The following is a 12,866-nucleotide window of genomic DNA, read 5'->3' as shown; positions in this document are numbered from 1 at the left end:
AGAAATAGGGCACCACAGCTGTTCAGTGAAACACACAGTGAATTTGACATCAGGCAGAAACACATCAACAGTAATGCTTGGTGCAAAATGAAGTGAAACCCTGTGACCAGCAGTGTCTAGAGATCAAGTAACTAGTACTGCTTGGTCTTTTATATATGTTCCTGTCTCATTGGTAGTAGCAGAGAACAACATTGCTTACACGTTTGTTTAGTCTACAAGCCAGGTGCTTGATCATGGCCAGGGGAAATGGTAGGGGGATGAAAATGCGGTGCGCAGAAGAGGATTAGTCTGTTTAGGCATTTTGCAGACACAGGCAGTATGTGCTTTGGCGGAAGGCAGGGTAGTCCTTTGTTTGTTTACAGACAAATCAGTAGCAGAACCACTCATTTCAATGGTCATACATCCATATCAACACGAAAAACTAGATTGGTCTATTTGAATGATACAGTATTAGATTAGAAGAGGATTTGGGGTGCAGGTATGTGCATTTTGGAACAGTACTGTAATGTTACCTGTAGAAACATTTGGTTAATTATATCTGCATCTCCACTCTCCTGCATTTGTTCTAGGTCAGAATCAATTAGCCTACTCCAGTCAAGATGAGGAGGCATCTTAACAATTGTATAGTTACAGCTAGCTAACAGGAACTGGGGAACAAATAGATGGACAGGACAGACACACATTATAAGCTTGGGTAATGCTGTAAAGGGACAACACAGAGCTGTAGCTATTATCCTTGCAAGATGCATTTTAGTTGTAACTAGCTAGTTAACTAGGTTAGCTGACTACTGCCCCTAACAACATGTTTAGCTTGTTAGCTGCTGCTAGCTACTTGCTTCCAGACTTGCTAAACATTGCATTCTACATGTATAGAAATTACGTATGCATACACCTGGGTTATTTTCATTTAAATCAATATTCGTGTGTATCTTTCCTTTTTTCATATACCTGCCACAACGTATTTGGCGAGCTTACTTGGTATTTTAGCTAAGCATACCACAGCTGGAACAATGAGAACATATTTGACCAAACAGCTGCTCCAGTTGCTAAGTTACCACTGACAACAATCGTAAATTGATTTGCGCAACATGCTACTATGGCTGATAAAGTCGTTTCACCGTCGCAAAAGGCTAGCCAGTCATTTAGCCAGCTATATAGCTAGTTAGAGAGATTTTCAAAGCAAAAATGTTCATGATTTATACCAAGCTAAGTGTGTTCTCTTCTTGATAGTGTCAGTACACATGGGACAACACGTTACAGCCACCGCTGTTTCTGAAATCAGTCCCCCTTTTTAGCTTAAACTTTGCCCCGGAAGTTTGGGGATTTATTGGCTTGCTAGCGTTCAAATTGGAATGTCAATCGCCGAATACTTTAACGTATGTTTCTAAATGTTCTAATTTCTTCTAACAATGTTATATGTTAGGACATGTTACTGTAAACTATTTTCATCAGCAGTGGATAAACTAGACCATGAATCGTGAACAATCAAGTGGAAATGCAGCGGCGATTAGGTTATCTTCAACAACAGTTAGCTAACTAAGTTAACTTTCGTGTGTTTGTAAAAGGCATACTTCGGGATTTGATCTACTTCCCCAGAGTCGGGTGAACTCTTGGATACCATTTGTATGCATCTGTGTCAAGTAAGAAGGACGTTATAGGCAGTGTCGCTAGCCAATGCTAACTAGCGTTAACACAATGTCTAGAAGTAAGAGTATGGGTATTTGTTCGCTAGCAGAGACCCATAGACTTCCAGTCATTGCGCTAACGCTAGTTAGCAGCTTCCTTCTTACTGCACGCAGTTCATCTGACTCTGGGGAAGTAGATAAAGTAAAAATCTTGACGTATCCCCAATGCCGCCTAGCTGGATGGCAATGTTTTTAAAGTTACAGTGACTAGCTAGCGTGACTGCAACTACATGATCTTGTTCTCGGTTGATATAGTTACCTAGCTAGCTAGCTACATTGTTGCCTTTCGAGTTTTAATACGACATCCTCAATGTCATTGTCATAGTTTTTTTTTGCTAATATAATATGTCTGCATTGTATGGGAATTGATCATAGACCTACTCAGTGTACCTGAAGGCATACATTGTTATGATGTCAGTCTTGTCACCGGCAGCACCAAGCTGTGTCAGTGGCATCCTCGCAAATCTGGGTTGGGCACATTGTATTGTGTGAACCATGATATGATAATTAATAAAGATAACCTCTCTACTCTAATTTCTCCTGTCCTGCTGTTACTTCATCCATCACAATGATCAATGAAGCCTTTGGTCAGCAATGGCTGTTGTCTTGTGGAAGGAGATTTTGATTTTGACCAGACTGGTGTTGGGATGCTACTGGAACAGCCTATCCTGTGGCTTTGTGTTTGATAATGTCTCAGCCATTCTGGACAACAAGGACCTGCGGCCCGCCACCCCACTCTGCAACCTGTTCTTCAATGACTTCTGGGGCATGCCCATGTCTTAGGTGATGAATCTATCATGAAATATCCTCGAGCTTGGGGAAGTGTTTGGTGCACGAGATTACATATGGCATGTCATGCACCATGTCTTACTTTGTTTATGCTCCCCTTGCAAAACATGCAGATGATCAAGTGAAAAGGGATTATTTGAATTTCAGGTGAGAATAGTTCAAATGTATTTTACTCTGAACAAAAATATAAACACAACATTTAAAGTGTTGGTTTCATGAGCTGAAATAAAATATCCCAGAAATGTTTCATATGCACTAAAAGCTTATTTCTTTAAAATATTTTGCACAAATGTGTTTACATCCCTGTTTGTGAGAATTTCTCCTTTGCCAAGATAATCCATCCACCTGACAGGTGTGGCATATCAAGAAGCTGATTAAACAGCAGGACCATTACACAGGTGCACCTTGTACTAGAGACAAAAGGCCACTATCATGTGCCGTTTTGTCACATAACACAATGCCACAGATGTCTTAAATTTTGAGGGAGAGTACAATTGGCATGCTGATTGTAACTCAGTAAAATTAATGAAATTGTTGCATGTTGCATTTTTGTTCAGTATATGTTCAATTAATCAATGGCTGTTGTGTATATTGGTGAACTTTGATTCTTGGCATAATGCTAGTCAGAGGAGGTTGATTGTAAGTTCCAACAAAATCACCTATATTCATAACAGCACAATTCTCCCTTCCATATTTCTGTTTCTTACCACAGGAGAGGAGCCACAAGTCCTACCGGCCCCTGTCCGTGCTCACGTTCCGGTTGAACTACCTCTTCAGTGAGCTGAGTTCTGCATCCTACCACCTGCTCAACGTGGGGCTACATGCCGTGGTGTGTGTGCTCTTCATGCGCATCTGTCGTCTCTTCCTGGATAAGACCTCCAGCCTGGTGGCGGCTCTGCTTTTTGCTGTGCACCCCATCCACACAGAGGCCGTAAGTCTGCTCGTATTGTAGGCAAACACAGATCTAGGATCAGATTAAACATTGCTGTTCGCAGTGGCAGCGGCTGTGCACTCCATCCACATGGAGGCCCTAAGTCTGCTCATAGTGTAGGCACAGATCTAGGAACTAACAAGCTGAATTAACTATCCCTAAATCCTAACCCCATCCATGCTCCCAAGTGGCACAGTGGTCTAAGGGAGCTTTCTGACATGAACTTAGCTGCTTCTGTTTAAATCTGTGGATTCTGATTGGCTACAAGCACAGGAATAGCTTACATTTGCTTTGTTCTTACAAGGCACCCCCCCCTCGCCTAATGTTTTTTTATTTATTATTATTATTTATTTAACTTTTATTTAATTAGGCATGTCAGTTAAGAACAAATTATTTTTTACAATGACTGCCTACACCGGCCAAACTCGGACGTTGCTGGGCCAATTGTGCGCCGCCCTATGGGACTCCCAATCACTGCCGGTTGTGATACAGCCTGGATTCGAACCATGATGTCTGTAGTGACGCCTCTAGCACTGAAATTCAGTGCCTTAGACCGCTGCACCATAGTGACAGGGGTTGGCTTTCATTTGAGGGATAGCTTGACTGTCAAATCCATGTATTTGTTTGTGGCCAGCGACTTTTATACAGAGAGAAGCTCCAAAAGATCTGTGCCATTTGAGTTTGAAAATGAGTCCTTCAATGGATAGGCACGTATGATAAAAGCAATTGTACCAAACCAAATATATGAATCTGTTTAAAGCAATCTATTCAGTATCATCTTAATGACTATATATCACCAATCTGAGGTAAAAAGGATGGGTAAGCTAATTCCACTCAATTTATGTGGTTAAAATGCAAGCTTATAATGTAGTAACACAAACTGTCCACATTAGTGCAATATACAATGTTTTAATAAACTCAGCAAAAAAAAGATACATCCCTTTTTCAGGACACTGTCTTTCAAAGATAATTTGTAAAAATCCAAATAACTTCACAGTTATTCATTGTAAAGGGTTTCAACACTGTTTCCCATGCTTGTTCAATGAACCATGAATGAACATGCACCTGTGGAACCGTTGTTAAGACACTAACAGCTAACAGACGGTAGGCAATTAAGGTCACAGTTATGAAAACAGGACACTAAAGAGGCCTTTCTACTGTCTCTGAAAAACACCAAAAGAAAGATGCCCAGGGTCCCTGATCATTTGCGTGAACGTTCCTTAGGCATGCTGCAAGGAAGCATGAGGACTGCAGATGTGGCCAGGGCAATAAATTGCAATGTCTGTACTGTGAGACGCCTAAGTCAGCGGTACAGGGAGACAGGATGGACAGCTGATCGTCCTTGCAGAGGCAGACCATTTGTAACAACACCTGCACAGGATCTGTACATCCGAACATCACACCTGCGGGAAAGGTACAGGATGGCAACAACAACTGCCCGAGTTACACCAGTAACGCATAATCCCTCCATCAGTGCTTAGACTGTCTGCAATAGGCTGAGAGAGGCTGGACTGAGGGCTTGTAGGCCTGTTGTAAGGCAGGTCGTCACCAGACATCACCGGCAACAACGTCGCCTATGGGCACAAACCCACTGTCGCTGGACCAGACAGGACTAGCAAAAAGTGCTCATCACTGGCGAGTCGCGGTTTTGTCTCACCAGGGGTGATGGTCGGATTTGCGTTTATTGTCGAAGGAATGAGCTGTACTCTGGAGCGGGATCGATTTTGAGGTGGAGGGTCCGTCATGGTCTGGGGCGGTGTGTCACAGCATCATCGGACTGAGCTTGTTGTCATTACAGGCAATCTCAACTCTGTGCGTTACAGGGAAGACATCCTCCTCCCTCATGTGGTACCCTTCCTGCAGGCTCATCCTGACAGTGTTCTGCCATGGCCAGCGGAGAGTCCGGATCTCAATCCCATAGAGCACGTCTGGGACCTGTTGGATCGGAGGGTGATGGCTAGGGCCATTCCCCCCAGAAATTTCCGGGAACTTGCAGGTGCCTTGGTGGAAGAGTGGGGTAACATCTCACATTAAGAACTGGCAAATCTGGTGCAGTCCATGAGAAGGAGATGCACTGCAGTACTTAATGCAGCTGGTGGCCACACCAGATACTGACTGTTACTTTTGATTATGACCCCCCCCTTTGTTCAGGGACACATTATTCCATTTCTGTTAGTCGCAGTTTATGTCTCAGTTGTTGAATCTTGTTATGTTCATACAAATATTTACACATGTTAAGTTTGCTGAAAATAAACACAGTTGACAGTGAGAGGATGTTTCCTTTTTTGCTGAGTTTATATCTAAATGTAATTTTAGGATGATTGTATATGTTGCCCACTAGGGTTGCACATTTTGGGGAATATTTGGAGTTGGAAACTTTCTGTTAGAATTAACGGTAATATATGGGAATTAACGGAAATATATGCAAATTAATTTTAATACCATTTAAATGTAGATGTTTTTTGCATTGTATATATTTACCATATCATATGGAGACAAACATTTACCTTTTACCTCATCATAAGTAGACATAATTGCAAATGATTAAATCCTTCCAATATAAAGAAAACAATTTAATTATGAATTGAACTTTAATTAAATGAGTTGACTCTTCACATGGGATGATTTCACTGAACAACAAAAGAAAGGGAAAATTGAATGATCCCCAATGATCCATCGCATCTCTCAAAAATGTGTTCAACATACATCTGTAAAATGATAGTCTAGAAACTAAAGCTTTGGTTGTCTTCCTCTCAGGCTTCCATGTCTTCTCCCTGGACCTCCTCAATGTCCACCTCTTGAACATCAGACTCTGAGGCCTCATATTCACTGTCACTTTCCAACCTTGTTGAGTATAGCTTGTTGTCAGGCTCTAAAAAAACATTTGCCTGGATGGCCACCAATTTTTCAACCCTTGTATTGGTCAGCCTGTTGCGTGCTTTGGTGTGTGTTCCCAAACAAGGACCAGTTGCGCTCTGAGGCGGCTGATGTTGGTGGGATTTGTAGGGTGATGGACCGTAGGCCTTGTTGATCTCTGCACCAGACAGGATGCTCTTGCCAGCATACATGGGGTCCAACATGTACGCTGCGGCTTGTATGGGCTTCAGGCAGAAGTCTTCACGCTCTTTGATGTATTTCAGAACTGCAGTTTCCTCTGCTTAGAGCAACAGTGAAGTGGGCAGGGCAGTACGGATTTCTTCTCTTACATCTGTAAGCAGAATCTGAACATCAGAAATGATGGCATTGTCTCCCTCAATCTGTGCAATGGCTACTGCTACAGGTTTCAGGAGTTTCAGGCTGCTTACCACTATCTCCCAAAATACATGATCCAGGAGGATCCTCTTGATGGGGCTGTCTATATCGGCAGACTGTGATATGGCCATTTCTTGGAGAGACTCCTTCCCCTCCAGGAGACTGTCAAACATGATGACAACACCACCCCAACGGGTGTTGCTGGGCAGCTTCAATGTGCTGCTCTTATTCTTCTCTCTTTGCTTGGTGAGGTAGATTGCTGCTATAACTTGATGACCCTTCACATACCTAACAATTTCCTTGGCTCTCTTGTAGAGTGTATCCATTGTTTTCAGTGTCATGATGTCCTTGAGGAGCAGATTCAATGCATGAGCAGCACAGCCTTGGGTGTGATGTGAGGGTAGGACTTCTCCACTTTAGACCAAGCAGCCTTCATGTTTGCAGCATTGTCTTTCACCAATGCAAATACCTTCTGTGGTCCAAGGTCATTGATGACTGCCTTCAGCTCATCTGCAATTTAGAGACCGGTGTGTCTGTTGTCCCTTGTGTCTGTGCTCTTGTAGAATACTGGTTGAGGGGTGGAGATGATGTAGTTAATTATTCCTTGCCCACGAACATTCAACCACCTATCAGAGATGACTGCAATACAGTCTGCTTTCTCTATGATTTGCTTGACCTTCACTTGGAACTCTGTTGAACTCTGATTCCAATAAATTTGTAGATAAAGCATGTCTGGTTGGAGGGGTGTATGCTGGGCGAAGAACATTCAGAAATCTCTTCCAATACACATTGCCTGTGAGCATCAGAGGTGAATCAGTTGCATACACAGCTTGAGCAAGACATTCACCAGCATTTCTGACAACATTCCTCCATTGAGTAAAAAAACGTCTGATTCCAGGAGGACCATGAGCTGTTGCTATCGATAAGGTGTCTGATTCATCATTTTCACCTCGAATAGAAGTAGAGGGACTTTTGTCAGAGGTTGCTTCTTGTGAGCGCTGAGGGAACTTTATGCACTTGGCCAGACGATTCTGCATCTTTGTTGCATTCTTCACATATGATTTGGCACAGAATTTGCAAATGTACACAGCTTTTCCTTCTACATTAGCTGCAGTGAAAGGTCTCCGCACATCAGATAGTGCCCGTGGCATTTTCCTGTAAAGATTAGAAAAACATGAGTAAAAAAATAAAAAAGAATACTATTCCATGTACAGATAAATAGTTAAGCAGTTAGATTAAACAACTCCTTTGTAGGATAAATGTTTTAAAATGAAACATGTATGGAAACAGGTGAATTAACACTCCTCAGTTAGCAGGTTCAAGCAAGCTAAAACCCACATGGTAGCAAAAATTAAGAAGCAGAAATTGTTAAGTTAGAGATGATTTAAAACACACTTTGCTGTAGGCTACTATTTACTAGTTAACAAACAATCATGTATGTCATATAAAATATATTCACCACACCCAGTATTGTAATCAAAACTTAACAGAAAGCATGTAGTCCTTGGCTCAGACAGTGTAGTAGTGTGGGCTCAATAGCATCACATTAGTGTGCAAGATCTTGAGAATCAGCTGTACATGTGATGGAAGAGTGCACTGCATACAGTGGGGGGAAAAAGTATTTGATCCCCTGCTGATTTTGTACATTTGCCCACTGACAAAGAAAGGATCAGTCTATAATTTTAATGGTAGGTTTATTTGCACAGTGAGAGACAGAATAACAACAACAATATCCAGAAAAACTCATGCCAGAAATGTTATAAATTGATTTGCATTTTAATGAGGGAAATAAGTATTTGACCCCCTCTCAATCAGAAAGATTTCTGGCTCCCAGGTGTCTTTTATACAGGTAACGAGCTGACATTAGGAGCACACTCTTAAAGGGAGTGCTCCTAACCGCAGCTTGTTACCTGTAAAAAAGACATGTCCACAGAAGCAATCAATCAGATTCCAAACTCTCCACCATGGCCAAGACAAAAGAGCTCTCCAAGGATGTCAGGGACAAGATTGTAGACCTACACAAGGCTGGAATGGGCTACAAGACCATCGCCAAGCAGCTTGGTGAGAAGGTGACAACATTTGGTGCGATTATTCGCAAATGGAAGAAACAAAAGAACTGTCAATATCCCTCGGCCTGGGGCTCCATGCAAGATCTCACCTCGTGGAGTTGCAATGATCATGAGAACGGTGAGGAATCAGCCCAGAACTACATAGGAGGATCTTGTCAATGATCTCAACAGCTGGGACCATAGTCACCAAGAAAACAATTGGTAACACACTACGCCATGAAGGACTGAAGTCCTGCAGCGCCCGTAAGGTCACCCTGCTCAAGAATACATATACATGCCCGTCTGAAGTTTGCCAATGAACATCTGAATGACTCAGAGGACAACTGGTGAAAGTGTTGTGGTCAGATGAGACCAAAATGGAGCTCTTGGACATCAACTCAACTCGCCGTGTTTGGAGGAGGAGGAATGCTGCCTATGACTCCAAGAACACCATCTCCACCGTCAAACATGGAGGTGGAAACTTTATCCTTTGGGGGTGTTTTTCTGCTAAGGGGACAGGAAAATTTCACCGCATCAAAGGGACGATGGACGGGGCCATGTACCGTCAAATCATGGGTGAGAACCTCCTTCCCTCAGCCAGGGCGTTGAAAATGGGTCGTGGATGGGTATTCCAGCATAACAATGACCCAAAACACACGGCCAAGGCAACAAAGGAGTGGCTCAAGAAGAAGCACATTAAGGTCCTGGAGTGGCCTAGCCAGTCTCCAGACCTTAATCCCATAGAAAATCTGTGGAGGGAGCTGAAGGTTCGAGTTGCCAAACGTCAGCCTGGAAACCTTAATGACTTGGAGAAGATCTGCAAAGAGGAGTGGGACAAAATCCCTCCTGAGATGTGTGCAAACCTGGTGGCCAACTACAAGAAACGTCTGACCTCTGTGATTGCCAACAAGGGTTTTGCCACCAAGTACTAAGTCATGTTTTGCAGAGGGGTCAAATACTTATTTCCCTCATTAAAATGCAAATCATTTTATAACATTTTTGACATGAGTTTTTCTGGATTTTTTTATTGTTATTCTGTCTCTCACTGTTCAAATAAACCTACTATTAAAATTATAGACTGATAATTTCTTTGTAAGTGGGCAAACGTACAAAATCAGCAGGGGATCAAATACTTTTTTCCCCCACTGTATGTGGTGGAAGAATGCACTGTGCATGCGGAGGGTTGCAATTCCATTGAATTGGGGATAGTTTAACCAAAATATGCCACAAGACCAAGAATTACCTTATGTGTATCCCCAAAAAATGGTTCACTGTTATAAGCTAACTTTTTGGACAAATTTAAGCAAAATTCCCCAAATTCCCGGGCTTAACTTCCCATGGACATTTTGGGGAAAATTTCCGCAAGTTTCCGACCCTTTGCAACCCTGTTGCCCACTTACAAGTTATTGCAACAATTACATCTATTTCTCACTCATTTAACTGTTTAGAGTTAAACAATGCTTTCAAACACAATTTAACCGAGTGCTCTAGACTAGCGATCCCATAGTGTCTGTACAGCAGCTTGAACGTTCAACATTGCTGCTAAAATAGTTATACGGACCTGCATGCATTGGTGACATGGAAAGAATGGAATTCAATACAAGTTGGACATTGAGTTGGTTAATGTCCCTTTCAATGCCTGAATTGTTTGGAAATTAACTAAATTGAACTAATCTCAGTCATTACTGTCTACCTCAACAACAACGTCTCTCATCTTGCCTATTTGCTAACCCCCTTACTCACAATTTGTACTTGTATTTCACCACATTCAACCGAGTTGCACCGGCAACCAGACAGGCCTTAGAAAAACTGAATAGAAGAATTGAAAACGAAAACAGAATAGTAAAACAAAGACAACATTCTGCCACTCTGGGAAAGGGAGTTGTAATGTTACACAGCTCTAGTGCTCCCTCACTCCCTCTCATCTTCCTCATGTCGTTCTCTCCTTCAGCTGAGTGCAGCCTCTCAATCGCTTGAAAGGACCCATTTCACAATTCACAAAGTAGCCCTTGGCCCGGCCAATGGCCTTCACGTTATCTTGGTCTGGAATCTCTCTCTCAACAGATCATTTGTTTTTCATTTGATACACTGAGCAATGAAGCTCCCCTTCATGATAAACATGGACAAAGAGACCATTGTGCATGCCTCTGTCTTTGTTAGCATCTTAGAATGGCTTTCTTTCTGAATGTGTAGTTCAGAGTTTGTGTGCATCTGTGTCTGGTATCTGAACATATTCATAGTGAACATATTCAACTAGAACTTTGTTTGTATGACATTGATAATCCTAAAGATGGAACTGAAAGATGCATGCTTTGAGTAGTTTCATTGGATTCAATAGTTGCAAGTGGTTGAGAGATGAAAATGCTGCATAACAGTGATGTCTGTCAACCTATGTTGTTAAGAGGCTGACTGTCACTTGCCTGGCTACACAAACTCCTTGCTTTGGCCAAATGCTACACCACACCCACAGACGTTAGTTTATTCTCTGCAATGAGTCTGGATCTGAGTACATGCCCTACGCTTTCTAGATTGGAATTACGTTCTAGTGCATCTGATTGGTCCCAGAAATCGATGGGTTGGGCCAGAGCCAAAACACACAGGTAAAGCAACATTTTTAAAATTCGTCATTGGCTTTGATACTCAGATTGGTTAGAGATGATCCAATTGCTGATGACTTTGTTTTGTACAACACCCTCATTTTGACGTCACCACGAAACACTTGCAGTCTCAGACTGAAGTACTGTATGTAGTGAACGATAGCGCAGCAGAATAATTAAGTTTGAGTCGTCAGGCAAGACTGTCACAGTCTAGTGTTTAGCAATTGTGTATCAGTCTATGTGTTGTTCTTAGGACATCTATGCGGTAGAGGTTAGGTGAGTCAACCTCACCTGGGTCATGTTCAGTAAGGTTCTTATTCTTACTGGTCAAGTTCAGTTAATACCTCACTGTGTTTCAAAACATTTTCTCCCTACTGAACATGACACAGACTTGCTCTCCTCTTGGTCCAGGATTTACCAGCCCCAGCTGCATTTGTGAAAGGAGGACATGTGCAGTTCCATGTAGTTCCATAAGGTGGCAATCATCCTCCATATATTTCTATAAAATACCCTGGCCGGCAGGAGCCAGTGTGAGTTACCTCTGTTGTCTGCCTCCATGATTTAGTTCTACGCTATGTGACGGGTATACTTTTCATTTACGGTCTTGTTGCTTTCAGTTGGGTATTGCATATTGTTGGTTTAGGTTAGCCTTTGTCATGGAGAATCAGGTTTCAGCTGATTTCAGGCATACCTGGGAGACATGTTGAGAAGCGTGAACTCCAGAGACTGGGCAGGAAGTGTTTAAAGGATGATTGATTGACGAGGGAACATCTTTGTGCCAGAAACGTTAACTTTGACCGTTTACTTTCAACTTTGTGCCTATGACAGGTAATGGCTGTCATGGGGAAAGTGGAACTCTTCATTTCATTTATGAAAGAAGAACATATTTGTGCCAGAAATGTTGACTTTTATTTATTTTTATTTTTGGTTCCTCTGGTAGGTGACTGGTGTTGTAGGAAGAGCGGAGCATTGCGCTGAGGAAAATTACAGTTGATGCCTGATCCTAAGGAAAGTCAGAAGGAAGATAATGACTCAGGGGTTTGATTTCTGAGCGATGATGGTTATCACGAGAGAGGGATGAATGGGGAAGTGTTTTCCCCCTCCTGATGTCAAGGAAATGAACATGTAACAACTCATTGTCACTATCTTATCTTACTAGTTACAGTTTTACCAAATTTTTACCAGCATGGCACATGTGCAACAAGAGAAAAAAAAATCCTAGGCCACCTTTACTCCACACACAGAGATGCATACAAAGCTCTCCCCCACCCTACCGTTTAGCAAATCTGACCATAATTATATTTTCCTGATTCCTGCTTACAAGCAAAAACTAAAGCAGGAAGTGCCAGTGACTCGCTCAATACGGAAGTGGTCAGATGACGGATGCTATACTACAGGACTGTTTTGCTAGCACAGACTGGAATATGTTCCGGGATTCATCAAATGGCTTTGAGGAGTACACAACCTCAGTCATCGGCTTCATCAGTATGTGCATGAACGACGTCATCCCCACAGTGACTGTACGTACATATCCCAACCAGAAGCCATTGATTACAGGCAACAT

General features: G+C 42.3%; 1 pseudogene; it reads left to right on the top strand.

The window, feature by feature from the left end:
• The first annotated feature begins 1,110 nt into the window (after positions 1–1,110).
• LOC115151374 (protein O-mannosyl-transferase TMTC3-like) overlaps positions 1,111–12,866 on the top strand; it is a 54,474-nt pseudogene continuing 42,718 nt past the window's right edge.

Source organism: Salmo trutta, chromosome 17, assembly GCF_901001165.1.
Source record: "Salmo trutta chromosome 17, fSalTru1.1, whole genome shotgun sequence".
In the NCBI taxonomy this organism is placed as follows: Eukaryota; Metazoa; Chordata; class Actinopteri; order Salmoniformes; family Salmonidae; genus Salmo; species Salmo trutta.
Note: the sequence above shows the minus strand (reverse complement) of the source record. Positions and strands in the feature narration are given on the sequence as shown.